At 38.4% G+C, this 23,649-nt stretch overlaps 1 protein-coding gene across 2 annotated transcripts in view; it reads right to left on the bottom strand.

Annotated features, from left to right (window-relative positions):
• MAD1L1 (mitotic arrest deficient 1 like 1) overlaps positions 1-23,649 on the bottom strand; it is an 872,812-nt gene that overhangs the window by 65,775 nt on the left and 783,388 nt on the right. The window lies entirely within an intron of this gene.

The raw sequence follows: 23,649 nt of genomic DNA, 5'->3' as shown, positions 1-23,649 counted from the left end.
TTCTTATTTTTGTCAAAAGCACCATCATTCTTCTAGTCCTCTAGGTCCATCATCTTGGCATTATTCTGGAGTCCTCACTCACCCTCATTCCACATATATAGTCAGTTGCCAAATATTATTTCTACCTTACAACATCTCTTGCATCTGACCCCTTCTCTCCCACCCACATGGCTATCTCTTTAGTTCAGGCTCTCAGCATCTTTTACCTTAATTATCACACCATCTTTCTTACTGGTTTCCCAACCTAAAATTTCTCATTGCTCTAGTCCATCCTACATACAACTGATAAAATTATTTTCCTTAAGTACAGATCTGAATATGTGAATCCCCTTTGTGTTCCCTCTAAGAATAAAATGCAGACTCCTCTGCTTGTCTTTTAAACTCCTCTACAACCTGGCCCAAACTTAGCTTAAACATCATCCTTCAGCCAAATTGTCCTTCTCTCTATTTCTCACTCATTATACGTCTTCTCTTGTTTATGTGCCATTGCCTGGTGTTCAGCATGCTTGGGCTGCCCACCCCCCTCCCCTTTAATGCCAACTCAGAGAGTTCGTATCTCCCTTTAAACCACAGCTCAAGGACTATTATCCATACAAAGTCTTCAGTCCATCCCATTGCTAATTCCTTTCTTTTTAAAGTAATTTGTATTTAATTACTTTGAACATATTTATACTATATAAATGTATATTTGTATTTTTGTCTCTTCCATTGAAATATAAGCTTGCTGCAAGTAGGAATTGTTTCATTCCTTGTATCTGAATTGCCAATACCTACTGGTGAAGTGCCTAGCACAGAGTAGATATTTAACAAACACTTGTTGGTTGACTAATATTATGATCCCAGGATCCTATAAATGCTATGTGAATGCAAGCTATTATTATGCATGCATGGTATATGTCTAATAATGAATAATGCTCTTCAGTAAGTATATTTCTCTGGGGAAGGGAATCATAAAAGGAAAAAAGCTAGGGTTCTAGTCACGTAGCAGGCATTAAAAGTGAAGGATTCCATGATGTTCCGGTATCACTAAATGTAGACAAATACTCAAAGGAACATGCCCCCTGGCATGTTAGGTGGACCTTCTGTGGAGGATCTATGGCAAAAAATGAACTACAATCATATATGACAAGAAAGCATGGATAGGAAGAAATTTGTACAGGAATATACCTGTATAGTTAACAACATCACAGATCACCTGGTATAAAGAAGTATCATAAATAGGGCAGTTGGGCAAGAGACTTTTAAATGATGAATAATTTGGGGAGAAAATATACATGAACTGCTCAAGGAAGTCCATCCATGACAAGAATCAAGGATTATTCCCACATCATAAATCTAAGAAATAAATAATACTAATAAACTAAGTCATAGTAATAGGGGTAGGACAAGTGAAAATCAGCTGAATGACTGACTGGATACACTGAGAACTTTCACTTTCTTCTAGGCTGGAATACTCCCAAGAAGAAATGTAATCTACGGGGAAAAAAGAGTTGGAATGGGATCAGAAGTCCTTGGTGTGAATCCTGGCTCCTACACATAATAGTTTTGCCACTGATCATGCCAGTGAGCCCTGGTCTCACTGAGCTTCAGTTTCTTCCTACCTCATTGGGCTGTTGTGAAGAAATAACTTTGGAAATGTTAAATGCTTTAGAAGTGTGTTTTTAAATAATTCTCATGATCTCCTCTGATGACAGAGTTTGAACCAAAATCTGAAACCTTTGGTCAGCTCTACATTCATCAAGCCAAATGAATGTCTCTCGGAATTCCTAGGGAGCAAGACACTGGCTAGAACTAGAGTCCCATAGAACCTGTCTATCAACATTCAGGAAGGTTAATCCCTCCGTAGCAGATTCAAAGTGAAATAGCTGAATAATGATACTTTATTATATCAAAATGGTAGGTTACCCTATAAAATATTGAGTTTCCTCTCTTGGGGGGTAGGAGGGTAAGCAGGACCTCAGTGGCTATTTGGCAGAGATTGGCTATTGTAGAAGCAGGTCTCTCCCTCAGTGGGTAAAGAAGGTCAAATCTGGCAACCTCTAAGGTCCTTCCAGCTCAAAGATCCTAGGCTTTGTGAGTGCTTTGGTAGGGAGGTGTGAGGCTACCCCAAACCAAGAGTTTCCCAAGAACAAAAGGGCCTAATTAAAGGCATGGCACTTTCTCACAAACTGAACGAAAAAACATTCCTTAGAATTTCAAGATCCTCTGGAGAACTGTGACTGTATAAGGGCTAAAATCATTTAATAAACTTAAGCAAACCACACTCTAAGCCTTAGAGAGATAAGTGTCAGAAATGGCAAATTGCACATGGACCCACATTCTTCAGCCTTGTTCCCTCTCTTCCCTCCTCCCTTCCCCACCTTAATGCAACTAATACAACAAAAGCTGAAAGGAGAGAAAATGTTCCCTTCTTTGCAAAAAATACTCCAGTCTGATGCAATTTGTGTGTGCAAAATGTGTTAAGTGCATTTTCCATTTCATCAGCATCCTATACCTGTATGAATCTGCTATTCCCTTTCAATGCCATTTCATGAGGCTTGAATTATATTATGGGATTTTCCTCATCTTGCAATAGGAGATTTCATGTCCTGCTGATAGCACTGCATTTTCATTGACCATATTCATTTAAAAAGGAAATTTCAAAACATATTCTGCACTTGATTTGCTCCTTGGCCCTTAGAATGGAATACAAATAATCTCCTCACATCTGGCATGTATCTTCCTGTGATTTTATTTTGGAAATGATTTTTAAAGAACTAACAGTTCATATCTGTTCTAGGAAGAGTAATTTTCCTCTTCTCTTTCAAAAGTATTTTGAAAATAACATTTCATTTTGAACTAAATTTGTCTTTTTCCATTTCCTACCTACTGATTTTCAATCATGGATACATCCAAATATGTTGGTCATTAATATAGATTATTGTGTTTACATCATGGCAGAGTTGCTACCACTGTGGTAGCTGTACAGACAAGACCTTTGACTATCCACGGGCCTGTTTTGAATAGATCCTGTAAAAACAATAGTTTGTGATTCGATTCAATTCATTTCAAGATAATAAGTATTTATTAAATGCCTATCCTATGCAAAGTACTATGCTAGATGACAGAATGTGGAGGGTGGGTGGGAAGGAGGATACAAAACTGAGTAAGATGCAATCTCTGACCTTAAGGAGCTTAAAGTATTCCCCAGGATACTGGGGATAATAAGACAGACCAAAGCTAAACAATGGAAGAACACAGCAAAACATCAAAAATGCTTGAATTCAGGCATTTTGGAATCACTTCAAATCAACTCATATCAACCAGTGTTAACTGAGTGACTACTATGTACTTATGCTTCCACATGGTGCCACAGGCTGCTCAAAGCTCTGGGCTACACATGTTTTTGTTTATTTTTAGCTTTTGTTTTCATGATTCTGGCAGGATTTAAAGGACAGAAGGCTCCTAACAAAGTAAGATAGCATCATTTCATGAGACCCAAGGCTTAGAATATTGAAATCAAATGATTTTTTCAGTTGATGTAAATTTTCTTATTGCAGAATGAGTACAGTCAGACTGGGGCAGCTAAATGAGAGAAGAATAGATTAAGAGAGAAGCTTGGATAGCAGGTATACCAAAGTGGGATTAGAAGTGGGAAAGGAGTCTTAAGGGATACTAAAGGTATCATTATTCTGCTCATTTGGAGGTCAAGTGGCCTGACTTGAGGCATAACTTGATAATGGTTTAGGTGAACAAACAAAACAGAGTCTGGGAGTTTGACGGGTGTAAGTTCAACATGAGTAAAGAATATTACATGTTATTCAAAAATGATAATGTAATTTTATGGTACATGAAAGGAGGCATAATATCCACAATGTGGGAAGTCATAGTTTCCCTCTTTCCTGCTAGAGTTAAACCATATATAGCGTATGATGTTCAGGTTGGGGCACTGACAAACTGGAGCACATTCAGACCAAGGAGGTCTGAATGGTGAGAGGAGTAGAGGCCATGCTAAATGAAGCTTAATTACAGGAAATGGCAATATTTAGCCTGGAGAAGACCTGTGTCTATATGACTTAAGTTGAGGGAGAAGAGAACCATAAGATAAATTTTAATATTTGAAGGACTGCTAAGTCTATTAAAAAAAAAAGGTGGGGGGAGGTGAGGGATTTTATTTCTTTTGCTTGAGCTGGGAGGAGAATTGGGATGAATGGGTGGAAATGGCTGAGGGGTAGATTTCAGACTTGAAAAAAGAAAATCTTGGAAGAGCTATCTAAAAGTGGAATGGGCTCGCTTGGTAGGGAGAAATCTCCTCCCATTTACTAGATGTCCTAAATCAGAGACTTATTACTCATTTTGAAGGGATTCCTATTCAGTTATGGGTTACATTAAATGGACACTGAGATTCTTTCTTGGAGCAGATAAGTGGAACAGTGAATAGAGAACTGGGCCTGGAGTCAGGAAGAGTCATCTTCCTGAGTTTAAATCTAGTCTCAGACAACTTCTTAGCTCTGTGACTTGGGAAAATCACTTAACCTTATTTACCTCGGTTTCCTCATGTGTAAAATGACTTGGATAGTGGAGAACCCCTCAAATATCTCTATTAAGAAAAGCCCAATTGGGGTCATGAATAGTTAGACATGCCTGAAAATGACCTCTGAGTCACCTCTGAGATTTTCAAAACCTTCTTAGTAAATGAATTTTGTTAGAGGATTTTTCCCTTTCTGAGTAAACAGAACAGGTGAAGCCTAAAATGGACTTGAGGTACAAGTGGAATTCTTGCTCCATTCCCCTAGTAAGTACACAATCCATATAGTAGCAGAGTTGGGTAACCCAATAGCCTATAATCCCCTTCTTCCCTTCCAAGCAGCGTGGGTGTGGCAAAAATGTATGTGCCACTTGGGCGATTATGACCATAAAATTCACAAGAAGATTATTATAGAGCTAGAAAAGTAAACCTGAAGGGATCAAAAGGATACAAAGTTTCCGGGTAGACACTTTTGTTTTGTTTTAAGAATAAAGCTTTTCAGGTGAGGAAATTATTGTGTCACTTAATTTTAAATTCATTCTGTTTTGTTCAAATGGCCTAAAATATTTGAATGGTGGGAGGGGAGAGAAAAATAGGTTTTATTCTGCATCAGTTCATACAAGTTGGCCAAAAGAGGGAAGCTCTGATGTAATCCCCACTCTTCTTTTGGGTTGAGTAGGATTCAGGACATTTTAAAAAGAGCCTTCTTTGGCAAGGGGCTGGTGATAAGTAAATCAGAGATACCCAGCCAAATAGCAGGAGGCTGATGCTTGGCACCTTCTCCTACATTACCTGCTGGGACCTATTCAGAACAACAGGAGGAGCCAGCCAGTGAGGAACTGGGAGAGGCTCTCCCTGCTGCTAATCCTACCCAGTATATGACTGAGGAGCTGCAGAAGTCTTTGTGGAATGGCTGATAAGTGGAAGGTGTCAATCAGTCATGAACTCAGTTCTAAATTCTATTTTTTCTCAGACCCTCAGTAAAACTTTTCTTTGAGCTTTGTGAATTGTGTGCTTACAAGGAGAGATGATAACAGCTTGGCGTGGTGGAAAGAGTGTTGCTTTTCTGGAGAGGGCATTTTTCAATAAACTCTGTAGAATAGTTTCTCCAGTGAATGGTAACGTATAATGAGGTGATGGAGGGTAAAGGTGCCCTAATTTGTGATTAACTCAAAGAAGCAGCCTCGATCTGGGAGGGTGGTCTTTCAGATTTTTGAGCAGTAACCTCTTCTAGTGAAGTCCAGCCACCTGACTCATGAGATCAGGCAGTGATGCTTCTGAATCAGGCACATGATTGAGGAGAGAACTTCCCCAGAAGGCAAATGGGCATGTGCTCAGTGGCTTGCAGGGGAAGCTGAAAGTTTTTGTATTTTTTTGAGTTTTATGGTTCTGGAGATCTCCAAGAGGAAGCCAAAAGACCATTTGTTGAATATGCTCTAAAGGGCATTTCTGCTCAGGTACAGAAATCTGGGTCTCCAAAAGTCCCCACTAACCTGACAATTTATCTAATTTGTTCTGTGAGGATCACTTAACTCTACAAGTGATCTTTTTCCCAACTCCATGTCAACAAGACACATGCAATAGTCTTGGTGATGACCTCACTGTATCAGAGTCACTAATTAAATGGGGAATATCAGGGGCCGATATCCTAGTGCATGACGTCGCACCCCAAATCTGGGTCCGAGGTGGTTACCCAACAGTCCGGGCGTGATTTCCAGGGACAAGTGGGCATGTAGATTTCACATAGGCTGGCCCTGCAGCATGTCAGAGGACTTCATAGAAGATTCTAGCTGTATCACAGCAATCATTTTTTTCATGGATCCCTTTAAACCTCCTTGAAAATAAAGAATTGCTAAGAAGTTCAGGCAAGTACTATCCATGCTGTGAAACAACTTGAGTTGGTCAAAGCTCAGTTCCTTCTCCAGTCTAAAAATACATATCAATTCAACAATGGCATGTGATACATCCTAGGGCAAGCCAGTTTACCCTGTGGGCCTCAGTTTTCTCATCTGTAAAATGAGCTGGAGGAGGAAATGGCAAAACTACTCCAATATCTCTGCCAAGAAAACTCCAAATAGGGTCATGAAGAGTTGGACATGACTGAGAAGCTACTTAATAACAGCGTGAGACGCCTTGCTAAAGGCTACCTGACCCTTCCACTTTGCTCAGAGTTAGTGAGCTCCTGGGGTCTCAAAGGCGCTGTGGTTGGTGCTGGGATGAGCCGCGGTCCATGCCCCCAGAGGGCTTACTATCTAGTTGGAAGCCAAGATGCCCATCAAGGACCTGACATGACTAACAAAAAGGATGATGATCAAACAGGCCAGAAATAGCACAGACGTTGAGATTCAAAGGGAATCCGAGAAGTGAGGGTAAGCCCAGGAGTACTGCCAACAGTATCTATCACTCGTGAGAGGGCACTGCCCTTTCTGGAGCATGGGAGAGGAGGAGGAACCGCCTCTTTCTCTTGTTTTCCAAGAACGCCTCTCATGGAGACGGCAGATTTGCCCTGAATACGACTGTTCTTAATTTTCAATCTTGAGAATGATGGGAATATTTTTCCTATTATGGTCACCCATTCGTTCAAACAAATATGTATTGAGAACCAAGTAAGTACAAGCTCCGGGCTGGACACCACATGGGAGACAAAGATGGCCTACTGTGCACCATCATAAGACTCAATCTGTGGCCTCAAGGACTTTATAGTTAAGTTGGGAAGTCACAAGTGAGTGCATTTTATCACTGCTTAGAGGGGAGGCCCGAGGGGAGGGGAAGGGATTGGTTAGGATGCAGGATCCAGGCATGCTGACTCCTTAGCCCAGATCTTCCCACTGGCCAGGTTATTTACATGAAAAGTGAAAAAGTAATAGGGTTGGGGCTCACCGTGGGATTTCGTTTGGTATAGGGACTCCCAGGTGAAGAAACTCCTTCCACCAATGTAGTTCAGCCCCTTTTCTGCAACTTAGCATCTGGCACTAAGGACACAGAGCTAGTCTACGTCATGGGTGGGCTGTGGACACAGGTCTTTCTGACTCCAAGAAGTAGTATTTTTTCACTATACAAATCTACTCCTCTAAATAATAACATGAGCAGAATAACCCAGAACAGTTACACAAGTGATATCACAGGGTGATGTAATGTTTCAAGGAAAAGGATGGATGGGGGTAAAATGGGTCCTGATAGTTGGGGAATTAGTTCACTCCAGCTGCAATAGAGGAGGTCCCATCTAAAAAGATGATCCTCCTCCTTTCCCCTTTTTTCTGTTCTTCTTTGTTGTGGAGGTAAATTTTGGTGGGTTGCCAATGTAGTAGAAATCCTGTACTCTTCTTAATAGTCACTCTCAACAGTGTGGTAAATCTTATCTGGCTTGTTAACTGAGCTAGAGAATTTTTTCCCTCTTCCATGCTGGTCTAGTCACTGGGACCAAAGACTAAGAAAAAGTAAATTGTAAATAAAGAAAATTATTTAATAAAAAAAGAATACTTAGGGAGTTGTCAACTTGCCAGGATGAATGACAAAGCTCAAGATCCACGACCTGTCTCCCCAAGTGAAGGAAACATTCAAATTTTGATTATGAAAATATTGGTTAATTTTACAGTGAAGTGTATGACCTTAAGGGAGAAAAAAAAAATCTAATTTCCTGAATAACTGTGTAAGGCATTTGTTCTTTTATGCTTTTTCTTTTCCTTAACCTGAGTGGTTACAGTAGACACCCTGCTGGGAAAAATCAGTAGAATGGGTAAAAAAAAAAATTCTCATGGGAACACTCATAAGCCCTATTCAGTTATGAATAAGCTAAGAAAGTAATAGGCTATTCCAAAGCACATTTGGAAATTTCTTAGTATTAGCTCTAATGTCTCCTACTTAACATTAACTATAATGCAAATGCCATTCAGCTAAAAGAGATCTGGCACCTCTGCCACACACAGTATTTATAAAGACATATTCCATATAAGCACTGAGAAGGCACAACTTTGGTTAGATTTCCCAGATATTTTCAAGCTATACCTTCTCCTATCAAATCTCAGGGCACAGTCTCTTGAAACACCTATAACCATGCTTTATTTCTTTAATTCACAGGATAAGTATCCATATATCACTAACCAGTGAGAACAGGATAGTTCATTCCCTTCTTAAAAGAAATACATTCTGGATACTCATCACCAGACAACTTGCTGATCCTTCTCAAACTACACAGACTCCTGCTCCACAAAGGCCCCCATTTCATCTTTTTTTCCTACATGAGGCCTTTGCTGATGTCAGGATAAGACACCATCTTATCATCTGATTAGAATAGAATACTGTCTATTCTTCCAGGCTGCTTCCAGGATGGCTGATACTGTTATTTTAGGGCAACAGAGAATCTTGAGGGTCTGAGGGTACTGGAGAGGCTAACTAGCCCAACATACCAATAGGGGCAATCTCTTCTAGAAAATTCTTGGTTATCTTGCCACTTTTTAGGGACCTTCCATTGTTGTGTTTTTGTTTTTGTTTTTTAGGTATGGTGATAAGGAGTTTATTATCTACTTATTTCATTTGTTGTTTAACAACAAAAATTTTAGTTGAAATATTCATCCTTATATTCAATCTCTACTTCCCTGTAACTTCCACCCACTGGCCCTAAATCTACCCTCTAAAAAACACATTGAATGAGCTGGGTTTGGCTCCTCTTAGATTGTACCCTCATTCCTCAAAATAGCTCAGTTAGAAAGCCACTGCCATAACCAATCATGCATTCTCCTCCCATCTTCAAACGTAATTCTTGCTCCTCCACCTTCATGTTATCCTATGAAACCCTAATGCAATGCATATTCATAAAAAAAAATCAAGGCTTACCATGCCACCCTGCTTACCACATCACTGCCTACCTGGGCAAGTTAAACTGGTTAAACTCCCTGCCCCTGACTTGAATTTTGGTATTCACAGCTGCATGCAGTGTTTGCTCTCAAGTCCCGCTGCAAACGCAGTAGAACCTGCTCAGAATTTGAAAAGGTGACCGATGCTGAGGCATCCAATTCTGCTGACTTAATCACTCCACAATTGCTTTTATCAAGGCACAGCCCCATCATCTTTCAGCTCTCACTTTCCATGGCTCCCACCTACCTCTCTTACCCCTCTCAACCCCCTAGCCCATACTAAATTCTTATTGACCAAAGACCTGATGTTAACTTGCCCTCTGTTCCCCAAGTTAAACAATATATTCCACTATTTCCGTGGTTTAATTCTGGCCTTCCTCAACATGGATGTCTGCATTTTAACTCTATAAAGAAAGAAAGAATTATTTTGGCCCCATTGCCTTTTTGAGGCAGTGAGGAAAAACACAGAAAAACAAGTTAGTCAAGAGAGTTCAGTTTAACAGAATCAAGAATTTTCACCTATTGGAAGAAAAAAAAATAGTATATTCCCACACAGTAATAGAGGTTCTCAAAGGAAAAAACTGTCAGAAAGGACCCTTTTGCCCCTTAATTACATGAAACATAAGCAGGTCTTCAGGTTCCCAACAACTCAAAGACTAGTTGGGGAGTAATGAGGGAGAGAAAGTGATACATATTTTCTGGAGAATGAAGAGAGATAGAATGGAAGGAAGGACTATCTTACTTGCTCTGATTTTAAGTTGTTCCTTTTTGCCTTCTGCACTTTCTCCTGAAAATTAGACTTGAGAATAAGAGGAGTCATAGAATGTTGGAGTTGAAAGGCAACTCAAAAAACATATATTCTGTCTCTTTCATTTTATATAAGCTCAGAGAGATGGTGAGAGTTGACTAGGTATAGCTTGGTAAATGGCTGAGCTGGGATTTGAGTCCTAGTTTTTGATTTAAGCTCCCCCTGCCCTATTGAACATCAGTTGTCAACCTTCATTTACTATTTCCCTAGTTTTATAATGTTCAACATTATCAAAATAACTGAATGTCTGATGTATACCAAGGAGTGGTTTTTGCTGCATTTAGAAGATTTAGCTGAAGAGCCAGGCTGAGAAAGAGGAATAATGGACCTAAATGCCATGTTTACATGGCATTTAGTATGGGCTAGGAGGTTGAGAGGGGTAAGAGAGGTAGGTGGGAGCCATGGAAAGAGAGAGCTGAAAGACAACATGCTAGAAATATCTATTGCTTTAGCAAGAATATGAAAATTGTAGATTATACCTACCACAGAACTACTTCTATGGCATCTAGATTTGTCTTGGGGCTCCTTCAATATTTGGGCCCATAGCTTGCAAAAATATCTTGGGCATTCATTCACATTATTTCAAAATCTCAAATTTGGAAAAGAATTTAAGAATTATCTATTTAACCTCTATCTGGGCAGAAATTCTCTTAAGAAGTAGTTATCCAGTCTCCAATTAAAGATTTCCAGGGAACTCCTTGTCTTGATACACCCATTTGACTTGCCAATAGCTTTAATCCTTTGGAAGGTTTTCCTTATCAATCAAAACTTGCCTTTGCAACTTTTACCCACAGCTTCTAAATCTGATTTCATTCATTCATTCAGGAAAAAAAAAAAGGCTATTCTTTCTTCCATGTGCCACATATACTTGAAGACTGATTACATTCCACTAAGTCATCTCCAAGTTAAATGTATGGCATGTTTCCCCTTCTTCTGCACATACTCTTGTAAACATCCTTCTTAAAATATGTTCAGAACTGAACGCATAGATGTGGTCTGATTGTAACAGAATCTACCAACATTATCACTTTCCCCATTCTTCTTGTCATGTCTTTATTAATGCATTGGAATATGCTAATTTTTTGCCACCTGTTGTTTTATTGAATCTGGGTCTGCTAAAATCCAGACATCTCTGTCCCATGAACATCATGATATAAACCCAAGCCTCCCCCATCTAGCTAGCAGATGTACTTCTGCAGCTTATGTTTTGAACCTAAGTATAAAATTTTACATTTATTCCAGTTAAGAAGCAAATATTTTTAAAAAACAAATATTTAACTGCCTTAACATGTTTGTTGACATGATTATTATATGATCTTCCAATACACAATTTTATGGTGGGAGTTTGTAGTATGATAAATCAGAAATCTCCAGGTCAGAAGTAGGATGGCCCCTTTTAATATTCATATTTCTAATATAATGATGTCTATACCTCAACAGTGTGGCAAATAAATTATTTATATAATTCTTGTAAGCTAATTTATCTGAGGCAACACCATCATCCCTCTCTTTCCTCAGGCCTTATTCTGGAGGAGTTAGAAATCCAACTGGATCTTTGGATAAAAAAATCCTTTACCTAGGATTTCTCTTTGACAACAATTTCTGGTGATTCCATTGTACTACTCTAGTCACACTAAGAATCAAGCCTCTTGAATATAATAATTCATACAAATTCTCTAGAGTACAGATTTGGGGATTTTAAGGTAGGTAATTCGGTTATCAGCTCTGATTAAGCAGCACAACATCAATAGAATACCGAGGAAACAATTGCTGCATCTTCTTAAATTGAAGCATGATCTTATTGTATATACCCAGAAGCCTTCAGTTCAATCAATGAAAAAAACAAATATACAAAGAATGGAATTCAGATATGGTCAGGGGGTGAAATCAGATTTGATAAAGCAACTAGTTTCATGTTTAATCTCATAATTATCTCCAGTTAGCCTGCTGTTTTACACTTTGAAATTAGGCAGCCAAAGTTAAAGAGGTACTTCTATATGGTTGAGTTGTATACAGAAAAATCTTTTAGATGGCCACTGGGTTTCCTAGTTATACACTTTAATCATTAAAGATAGGATAGTGTATACTCACAGAAGATAGGAGAAGAAAGATCAGACAGTAACACAAACTGGACAATGTTAGTAAACACTGTGTATGTTAAATATATACACATATAATTTATGTATATGATTACATATAACGTATACTTTATATAAAACCATGTTAAATTATATGTAACATATATAATTTAACATGTTTTATATACATATATAATTATATTTAATGGATTTTTAATTTTATAAAAAAAACCTTCTTTTTCTAACCTTCTTGTATGCAAATGCTCACTCTTGATTTTCTAATCTATATTACAAAATAAAAAACTCCAAAAGATTGTGTGCAGATGGAATGATATAATCCATCACTATTACCAGAAAAAGTACTCTGTTTATTTTCTATTGACAATGAGTCTTTTTTACATATGAAAGACAATTTATGTTCTATTTAATCTTATAAATTAATTCTAATTGATTAAATCTTTTAAAATTTATTTAATTCATCTTTTAAATAAGCAAATTAACAGAGGCTCCAAATAAAGAATCTAAAAGAAATAAAGCAAACTCTAAAAGAAAGCAAGTTTGGGATAATAATAATGAAATTAAAAGCATAATCAGGGTAGAAAAGCCTCACAAAGCAGTTCAAGCAGATTTCTGTAATGCCGGCAAATTCCTGCTTGGCATATTTTTTTCATGGGGAAAAGAAGGACTGATCATTTCCTTCTCCATCTTGAAAAAGTGCAAAGATCTAAAATAATTTTCTAGATTGTCAGCAACTATGGCCTACCATACTGGCAATGTTTCTTTCAGTTCCATATGGACAGCTAGATTGCTGAGGAGACAAGGACTCTGCAACAGGAAAAAGCGCTGCATTTGGAGTTGGAGGTTCTGCTACTTACTATCTTGTGTGATCTTAGGAAAGTCACTTCTTCTGCCTGAGGTTCTGTTTCCTCATCTGTAAAATACTGGAGTTGTGCTCTATGAACTCTCCAGAGTCTGCTAGCTTTGAGTCTACGATGCGCTGAGGTGGTTCTACCTAAAACTGTTAACAGTTCTCCTTTGCAGGCTCACAGAATCTCGGAATGGGAAAGAATCTCAGAGGTCAGCCAGTCCATCCAACTATCACTGTCTATCCAAAGGGTCACACGGCCGAAGGCTGGTCTGGTCTTACCCAAGCCATCCAGAATCTAATTCAAACTTCCGCTCCAATTTTATCTTTAATCATTTCCCTTCTTTTCTCTTCTGGCCATGTAGCTTCCTGTGCCCTTCAAAGACCTTCAAAGAGACAAAAGAACTAGTCCTGGAGTCAAAAAACCTTGAGTTCAGATAGGGCCCCAGAGCTCAGTAGCTACGTGACCCTGGGCAAGTCACAGACAGCTCCCCCTGCCCCCGGGTTGTTGTGAAGGTCAAACACACTATTACTTGCTTTGCCCAGTGCCCGACACATAGTAGGTACAGTATAAACACCTGTTCCCTTTCCTTTTCTTAAGGAGTGGCGGATTTAGCTTTGGAAGACACCTAAGAAACCACCTTGTTCAATCTTTCATATCACTATGAGGGAATTGAGTCCCAGAATAGTTGTGCCTTGTTCAAGATGGCAGAATTGCCATCTGAATCCAGGGTCTCTGTGTCCCAGGTCAACATCCTTTCCAGCACACCTGTGCCTTCCCCTTGGGGCCTCTTCCTCATGCTGTTCTTACCCTGCATCCTGCTGGAACACCCTGGCCCACTTTCTGGGTCTCTCCCAATCTGCCAGATCTGTAAGCCCCAGAACCCAAGCTCCACCACCCCCATAAAGTTTTCTCAAACTAACACAGTTCTTCCTTCTCTGAACTCCTACAGACATTATTATAATCAATTTGAAAGTTATCACATAATAATTTTTGACCTCTTTCTCAAACTGTTATTTAAAACTTGGCATTTAATTTTGGACCGTTTTGAAGTTTTCTCACCTCGATGGACAGCAAGCTTCTATAGAGTGGAGAACCACTGTCACCCCCTTTTGTATACCATGTAGTTAGTGCCTGGCTCACTGATGAGGTCTTCAATAAACAATTAGATTTTTGAATGCTGTGATAACTGTCATGGGTTGGTAGGTTTTCCAAATCACTCTAATGGCCCGGAGGAGGTCATTCTCCACTTCCCCTTACACTTAAGATCTCCTGTTCTGCTTTATATAAGCATAAGGACTTTCAGTTCCTTTTCTTGGGAAAGAGCCAGAGGCACAGCCACGCAAGACAACGGTATTTTATACAGGTGTCAGCCATCAGTCATGCCCTTTTTCCTCTAGTTGGCATTCGTGGGTAAGTGCAATTGAGCTGGGAACAGAGTACCCAAAAGCACATGACTACTGTTCAGGCAACCTTCATCATTTGTCTAAGCTCATAATGGGCCTTATGCCATAGTTAAATCCAACCATATACCTTCTTCTTAGACCATAATTTAAGGATCAATTCTATGCTTCATTATGCATCTGTGTGACATGCATTATCCCCATGAAAACATTCAAGTGACTACTGCTTATAGTTCATAAGGAGAGAAGGAAAGTCTTCTAGTCTTTCTGAGCCAACAGGAAAGAGTGGATTTAAAACAAACAACAACAACAAAAAACAACCCAGAAAACAAGAAAATGCCAAACCTCCCCACTCCATTTCCCTTCTAGCTCCCATAAGGAGATTAACAACACAAAGGATAATTGTAACTGAGAAAAATACAAATGCTGATTTGCTATGTATTGAGCAAGTCATAAAATCAGCCACATCCTGGGATGTGGAGACATTCTACATCCATCCTTAGCTCCTTAGTAAACTGGATATCAGTGAGGCTTTCCCATGGGTTATTTTCAAAGTAATGGGTCAGTAAGGAAATCCACACATGTATGTGCAGAAAGATTATGCATTATATATGTGTGTAAGTTGTACACATCTATGCACATGGAACAATTTGTTCTCAGATGGTTTTCTAGCCTGATGATGATGAGGTCATCATGGATTTGTAACTATGCCTTCACTTTCACATATTCACTGCCATTGACCTGGCTTCTTGAAGTAGAGAAGAGGGGAACAGACAACTCAAAATGGGAAATACCTGGAGAAAATCAGAATAGGGTCACCAAATCTTTCCTAAGAGAGACTGGAGGTAGTTTTGTTTGTTTGTTTGTTTGTTTGTTTGTTTTTGTGGGGGAAAGTTCTTCTGCCCCATATTTAGAATTAGGCAGGGATTTTTGCTTTTATGTCCATTGAGAATGCTAGATAAGAATGTCACTATTTAAATATCCAAATAAGAGTTGCACTGTCTTTTCAAAAATGAAGGATCAACAACAATAAGAGCTGTAAAACCTGAAAGACTTTTTTGGCTAAGGAAAATAATTGAAAGAAGGGAAGAGAGTAGGATGCATTGTGAAATATCAGTTGCTCTATATTTATCAACTGTTTACTCTTTCATATATGATATCATATGAATCCCATTAGAAAGCAAAGTTTGAATTTTAACAAAAATATATTGATAATGGGCTTTCACAAAGTCATCTCTACTCTTCTCCCCAGTTTCTTTTTAAGCATACTTTTATGAGATCTGGCTTGAGGTTAGGCATATAGTTTCTGGCCATGGAAGAGAGAAAAGCAAAGTGTTCCATGTCTACACTGAACCTGTGACCCAACAGAAATTATGTTTTAACCCACTAGACCAATCATGAACTAATGAGGGAATGATGGTAATCTCCTCCACAGAAGACAAGTCTCATCTAAGACATTGTCAAGAGAATTCCTCCATTAGATTAAGTGTTTCACTTATATTACTTTTATGGTCCCTTCCAATTTCAAGATTCTAAAATCTCTGGGGCTAAACCATCCTGAGTAGAACTGAACTCCTCCCAATTTGTGCTTCCCCATCCCACTCTGCTCAGAGGAAGATGGCATTTGAGAGGTGTCTGTGCAACATTATGTGATTTAAAAGTTAATTAAACTGAGTGGTATAAAGTATAACAGCCTCAGGTGCTTATTTCAAAAAAGCATGTTTCTACAGCATTTGGAAGGAGAGGGGAGAAAAAAATCTAATAAAAAACCTTGTGAAGTGTTGTATTAAGAAGTAATCATGCCATTAAATCATTCTGCTTCTGGAGAGCACCTTCCAATAATATCAGCCTTGGGTCTAGTCTAGCTGGCCTCAGTTCCATTCTATTGTTTTGCTCCCTTCTTCAACAGGATCTATAATAGTTTCCAGGAATAGGGGAAGATATCTTGAAGAGAAGCAGCTCCAAGGTAAAGTTCTGAGGATTAGAGTGCTGGCCCTGGTACCTTTGCTAATTGCTTCCAATTTATATGTGATTCTGGGCTGCTAATCATCCAAGCTCAGTTATAATTCTGTATATACAGTTAGCCCATTATCAAAATGAATGATCATTATTTCTCAATGTCAGTGGTGTCCATTTCAGACTGGAAGGTTTCAGAGGACCTAGATGTTCAATATAGTAGGTACTGCATTCAGCACCAAGTCTGAAGTGTTTATGTACACTAGATGACAAAAAACAAGAAATGTTGTATGAACAATTTTAGATCAGTAGAATGGTGAAGGTTTTGAATAGAACACAACAGTCCCCACACAGAACATTTTTTCTTTTACTTTCACCAAGGCAGTTTGCTCTTTTGTCCTGAAAGCTCTTCAGAGTGAGTCCCAACTTTTGTACCTTATTGGTCATTTTAGCAAACCAAGAAGATAAGAATTGCAAAGGAAAAGGCATTCCTCTGGTTGTTGGGCTGCCCTAGAAATGAAAACTTGTAAGTTTTGTAAGCACAAAAAACCCTAACAAATATAGTACTCATTGCCATGTATTTCTATAAAAATAGTGTTCTGGTATCCATAAGAGATAGCATGTATAGAATTACTATGACTTCAGGGAGAATGGGATAGGATCAGATGGAGTAGGAAGCCTAGGCTAGTGATAAACTTCTGTCTTTCTACTTTTCCTTTTCAATGATTTCCAACCCTATTTGAGGCTCATTTTGATCTCCCAATTTGCTTCTCCATTCACAGTGGAGGCATTGGGGATGGAACTACATTTTCCTGGTTCCTATTCTCATCAGAGGAACAGGAGTTTATGCTTATGGCTCTCTGACAGGTTGGACATTTGAGCACACAGGTGCCTCACCTAGCAGTAGATCCAGGAGAACTCCTCAGGGAATCCAGTGAAAAGTCCATCTTTCCCTAATTTATCAGGTTAATAAACGACTCCTTCCAACAGCCTTTATTCATACCAATTCTCATTTAGCATGCCGAAGTCTCCTTTCACTATTAATATCACTCATTGTGAAATGTAATTACCAGCTCTATCACAAAGCGTCAGGCACATTTATCCACTCTATATACTCTCTGACTGAAACCAGCATCAGTCATCAGCAGGCTCCTTCTGACAGGGCTGCCCGGCAGGAAAGCACCTCCTAAAGTGCTCCTTAGGCCTGTGCCAAGAAAGAAGGAAAAGACAAGAGAGACTCTCTTAAATCTCCGTTTTAGGGATGGAGAGTGTCAATCACAGAATGAGCACGCAGACATTCCCCCCGAGTCCTGCTCCAGGGATTTGGCCACACGGAGAAGATGAAACATGGGAGAGATTTCCAAAAGAATGAACAGAGACCATGAAGTCACTGGCAACAGAAAAGCAGGCCGACTATGCATGGATGTATGGCAAGAAAAACTACTGTACAGCAGTTGTCTCAAAAAGAATCGGCCTTTTACTCCTCGCACATCTATTAAGTACAACTCTTGTGTGAGGTTCAGTCCTCGATCTGTCATTGGATAGGGCTCTAGATTCAGTCATTGGCCTTGGCTCTTTTTGTCATAAAACAGGATGCTCAAAGCCACTCAGATGAAGGCTGACTGACGGAACACCTTGGGAGAAGGAGCACTAACCTATCGCTTCTCTGGCACTGTTAACCTAGTGGGTAGGGACTCTAGATCCCTCATGCACAGGCATTGAATGTCAGAACTCAGAAGGCCTTATGGGATTATCAAATTCAATCTTGTCAGTGCATATATGAGAGCCTAGGGCATCATGAAGGGAAGTATCTTTGCCAAGGAGACCCAGCCAGTGAGGGGTTCCTTCCATAGGAACCAAGGTCACCTAATCTCTGGTCAGAGCCACGTGGCTGCATTACACTATCTTCCAAGTCAGTACTTCCAAGTATTTTGGCTTCTGTGTTTCCAAATAAGATTAGGTTGATCATTCTGGAACAATTGTTTTGCTAACAAAATCATCACAGAATTGAAGCCAAGCCAAATTTGTGACCATTCATCAAGTATTTCTCTTAACAAATTCCCTCAGATTTCCTACAGGATAACTTCAAATGGCAAAAGCATCCTATACTTTAAACTGATCATTTGGTGGTTACTATAATTTTATTGCTGTTGTTCAGTTATTTTAATCATATTCTTTGTGACCTCATTTGAGTTTTCTTGACAAAGATAGTGGAGTAGTTTGTCATTTTCTTCTCCAGCTCATTTTACAGATGAGGAAACTGAGGCAACAGGCAAGTGACTTGCCCAGAGTCACAGCTAGGAAGTATCTGATTTGAACTCAGTAAAAACACGCCATGTAGCTGCCCCAAGGTCCTATAAATATAAAGCTATGGTTTCTTACAATTTTTGGCTGGGATTTGGTATACCGGACTAAATATGGGTATCCTCTTTATAAAAAAAATTTACAGTGACTCTCAGATGACCCCTTACTGCTAAGTCAACATAGTTGTTCAACTTAAGATTGATTCAAGAAACTTTCAATCTGTCTTATTCTTTCTCTATCCCCATGGCATTAGTTTCCCTTCATCTACTTCCTATCCTTTACTTTTACTATCTTTGCTTCTGTTTCCCACTACTGATTCACTTAATCATCTCTCAAAAATGACTAGATATTGGGACTAGTTAAGCTAGATCTGTTAGCATTTCACCAAGCAAGAATTTCCTCAAAAATGGAGAGGTAGAATCCATTAGTTAGATGTTATTCATATTTTAACAGGAGGAAGGAGGTACGTTGTTGTCTGGTTTGAAACACAATGTCTAGCACATAGTAGGCCCTTAATAAATGCTTTCTCTATCTTTATCTGCTTAAAAGGGGAAAGAAATATTAAATATTGCGTAGGCACTTGGGGCCATGCAGGATTTTGTTTTGATTCCATCTGTTGGGGCTAATTTGTTAATTATTGAACAGATAATTTATCATCTCTGTCTGCTTGATCTCTGTTTATTACCCACTGTCTGCAGTAAACAGAGCACTGTGTGAATAGAGATAAGATTCATTAATAAAGAAAAGTTCAGGAAAGAAGCACTTGATGGCTGCTGCCTGGGGCCCTCACACATTTCTCAGCAAATGTCTAACCAGAGAGGTAAGAGAATGAATGATCCTCAGAAAAACCTTAAAACCCAATTCTTGCTCTATGATACAGCTCAACTTTGCCCATAGGAAATATTCTAATAGGCTTTCATGTTTTTGTATATGTTATAGTTTCCATTTCTTATATTCCATAAATTCAGTGAATTCTTTAACCTTGATCTTATCATTTTAAGGACTGCAGATCACAAAGATTCTGGGTTACCAACAAATTTATTCATGGCGAACTACTAGGTATTTAATACTTGTATCACGCACCATGGGCAATATAAAGACTTCTAAAGCATGGTCTCTCCTTTTAAAATATTTACAGCCTAGTAAAGCCAATGAGACTAACAACATAGAATTAAATAAAGTAGAAGACAGTCTATGATAAAAGTTCTTAAGAGGAAGAGATCAATGTGGACTGGAATGACCAGAGGAGGCAGGCTTGAACTGGGGACTTAAAAGATGATTATGATTTGGATAGGTAGAAGCCAGGTTGCAAAACATGAGTACAGATGCCTAAGTGGAGTGAGCAAAACATTTTAAGGATACCAAAGCAGGTCAACTTAGCTGTAGCAGAAAGTTAAGGGTTGGGGAAACGGTTGGGGAATTAAACTAGATAGCAAAGGTGAGGTCACATTACTAGATGAGCTTCAATCCCAAGATTAAAGAATTTTAATTTATGTACTATAGGCAATGAGGACTAATTCCCAAAGCCAGTACTCCCCATGGAGAAGGGCTGCAGTCCTAAACAGGGTGATAGGGGAAAGGAGGAAGCAAGCAACAATTTTTTCCGCGTTTAGTTTGGGGGCTTGGAAGGGCCAAGGTCAGGAATCCTAAAAACTCTTTATTTGGAATCACTGAATAATGGAGTTAAAAAAGATTCTGGATAATCAACTCTCTTAGTTTATAGATGAGGAAATTAAAAGTCAGAGAGATGAGGTCACTTAACCATGTTACATGTCAAATTAGTGACAAAAATTGGCCTAGGTCTCTTAAAATCCTGTTCAGTTGGGGCAGCTAATTGGTGTAGTGGATAGAGCACCAGCCCTGAAGTCAGAAGGACCTGAGTTCAAATCGGAACTCAGACACTTAACACTTCCTGGCTGTGTGACCCTGGGCAAGTCACTTAACTCTAATTGCCTCAGGGGAAAAAAAAAATCAGTTCAGTTCTCTAAACACCCTGCCATTCAACTACATCAAACAAAGCCCTTTTCCTTCTTTTTTCAAGGATATAAGATCAGCAAGAATCTGAAAATACAGCTATGATGGAGTTGAAATAAGGATATTGGCTAACAATTTCTATTCCTTTTCAAGTTTTAATTTTGCCTTGGGTTCCCATTTGGACACCATCAGCAAAAAATTTGTGATAAACTAACTCAATAAGCAAACAAAGATTGAATACACAAAGAATAAATACATACATAAGTCAAATATTACCTACTACAGTGAGAGAAATGTCCAGAAAGAATGAATGATGACAAAGGACCAAAATTCCCTTTAAATATAAATTAAAGAACATAAATAATGATCCTTTTTTTAGGATTTTGAAATAGGCTTTCATACTATATGTCTGTGTGTGTGTGTGTGTGTGTGGATGGGTGTGTACATGTGCACCATGAATGCACATGTGCACATGCATATATATTCAGTGGTGATGATGTTGAAGAAAAGGAGAAAAAGGAAAAGCAAGACAGGCAGAATTATACAGTTAAAATGGAAATGTGAAACCTTTTTAGAATTTATTTTTCTGGTAACTAAGGCTCAATAGGGTGGTTTCACTTCACCATCTCCCAAATAATTAAGAGAACAAAGCAAAGAAAAACCTCTTGGAAAGAGGTGAGAGAAAAGAAAATTAATAAAAATAAGAATTTGAAGAAAAGGAGAGAGGGAGATTTTATGCTAACCCGGTTAAGTGAGTGGGAAGTGGGACAAAAGAACTAAATTAATTTTTTTTCAATTCAATTAAGTAAATTGATTAAGTAAATAAAAGAAGAAAAAGAAATCAATGATTTAAATAAAATCCAAGACGTAGGAAAAGAACATCATCACTTAGGAGCTGGTGAAGGAGGAGAAAGCTTTTGACATTAAATAAATATCAAAATAAATCAGAAAATACCTCTTCTAATGTACACTGTCTTGATATTTAGCAGAAAAGCCTTTCCCCTCCTTTTATTTTTTTCCTTGAAATCCTTATCAAATGAGTTCTTAGGCTGCCTAAAAGCCTATTAGGGCACAAAATTTCAAGTACAGTAGAACAACAAGGAAACTGCCTTGGTTGAGCATGTCTAAACATCTTCTACCCAAAATGTAGGAGAGAAGAATGCATAAGAACCAATAAGGCAGAGGGAGAGAAAGGAAATGAAAACAGGAAAATAGGAAAAAGTCATAGGTCAGAGGGAAATAATTTAACCAAAACACTGGCCTTGTAAGTCAGCTATGAAGGTAAAACTCTTTCCTAGGTCCCATCAGGAAGAAGGCACTATGCCCCACCATCAACACCCAAAGCCGATATTCTTTTTAAATTACTTCCTGCACATCAAAAAAAAAATCTTTCTTTTTAATTTGCAAAACTCAATTTATATACTATCTCAGTATTAAAATTTATTACTAAAGAAGGGAAAGGGACCTGTATGTGCCAAAATGTTTGTGGCAGCCCTGTTTGTAGTGGCTAGAAACTGGAAAATGAATGGATGCCCATCAATTGGAGAATGGCTGGGTAAATTGTGGTATATGAATGTTATGGAATATTATTGTTCTGTAAGAAATGACCAGCAGGATGAATACAGAGAGGACTGGCGAGACTTACATGAACTGATGCTGAGTGAAATGAGCAGAACCAGGAGATCATTATACACTTCGACAACGATATTGTATGAGGACATATTTTGATGGAAGTGGATTTCTTTGACAAAGAGACCTGAGTTTCAATTGATAAATGACGGACAAAAGCAGCTACACCCAAAGAACGAACACTGGGAAACAAATGTGAACTATCTGCATTTTTGTTTTTCTTCCCGGGTTATTTATACCTTCTGAATCTAATTCTCCCTATGCAACAAGAGAACTGTTCGGTTCTGCAAACATATATTGTATCTAGGATATACTGCAACATATCCAACATATAAAGGACTGCTTGCCATCTAGGGGAGGGGGTGGAGGGAGGGAGGGAAAAAAAAATCGGAACAGAAACGAGTGTCAATATAAAGTAATTATTAAATAAAAATTAAAAAAAAAGAAACTTATTACATAATATTTATGTTACAAGACATAATTATACATAGGACATTCATATATATTCCCCTATTATATAAGCATGTAATTTACATATAATATAATTATAAATATTTATGTATACAGAGCATACATTTATAGTCCTCTATCATATAATAATATACATATGACATAGGTATCATATATCCTACCTTAACATATATGTTAACACATGTAACAAACATATAACCTACCTTAACAAAACTCTCAGCCCTAATCGTAACCGTATTAGGAATTCTAATCACCTTAGAACTTAACATATTAACAAACAAAATACCAATCAAACCCTTAACCCATACACATAACTTCTCAAACATACTAGGGCATTTTACACATATCATCCACCAACTAAACCCACTAGCAAGTCTTCAAATAGGCCAACACATTGCTACCATACTCATTGATATGTTGATACGAGAAAACAGGACCAAAAAGTCAAGCCAGTTTTCATAGTACCACAGCATCAACTACTACTTCTACCCAAAAGGGGCTTATTAAATCTTACTTCTTATCCTTTATAGTCTCTATAGCACTAATTCTACTAATCATATATTAAAGACTTCGAATAACTTCTAAAACTACTAAAATAGTAATAAAGTTCAATCCAGCAATACCATTGCTCACCCCCTACAACCATACAATAACGATACCCCATTTCAATGATGGCCCACACAATAATTACCTAACGAATCAAATAATTCAATAGTTATAATAACCTCAACTTCACCAGATAGCATAAATCAAACTACTTCCATTAATAAAGTTAATAATAACATACTAAAAGCCACCAA

This window comes from Antechinus flavipes, chromosome 1 (assembly GCF_016432865.1).
Source record: "Antechinus flavipes isolate AdamAnt ecotype Samford, QLD, Australia chromosome 1, AdamAnt_v2, whole genome shotgun sequence".
NCBI classification, from domain to species: domain Eukaryota; kingdom Metazoa; phylum Chordata; class Mammalia; order Dasyuromorphia; family Dasyuridae; genus Antechinus; species Antechinus flavipes.
Note: the sequence above shows the minus strand (reverse complement) of the source record. Positions and strands in the feature narration are given on the sequence as shown.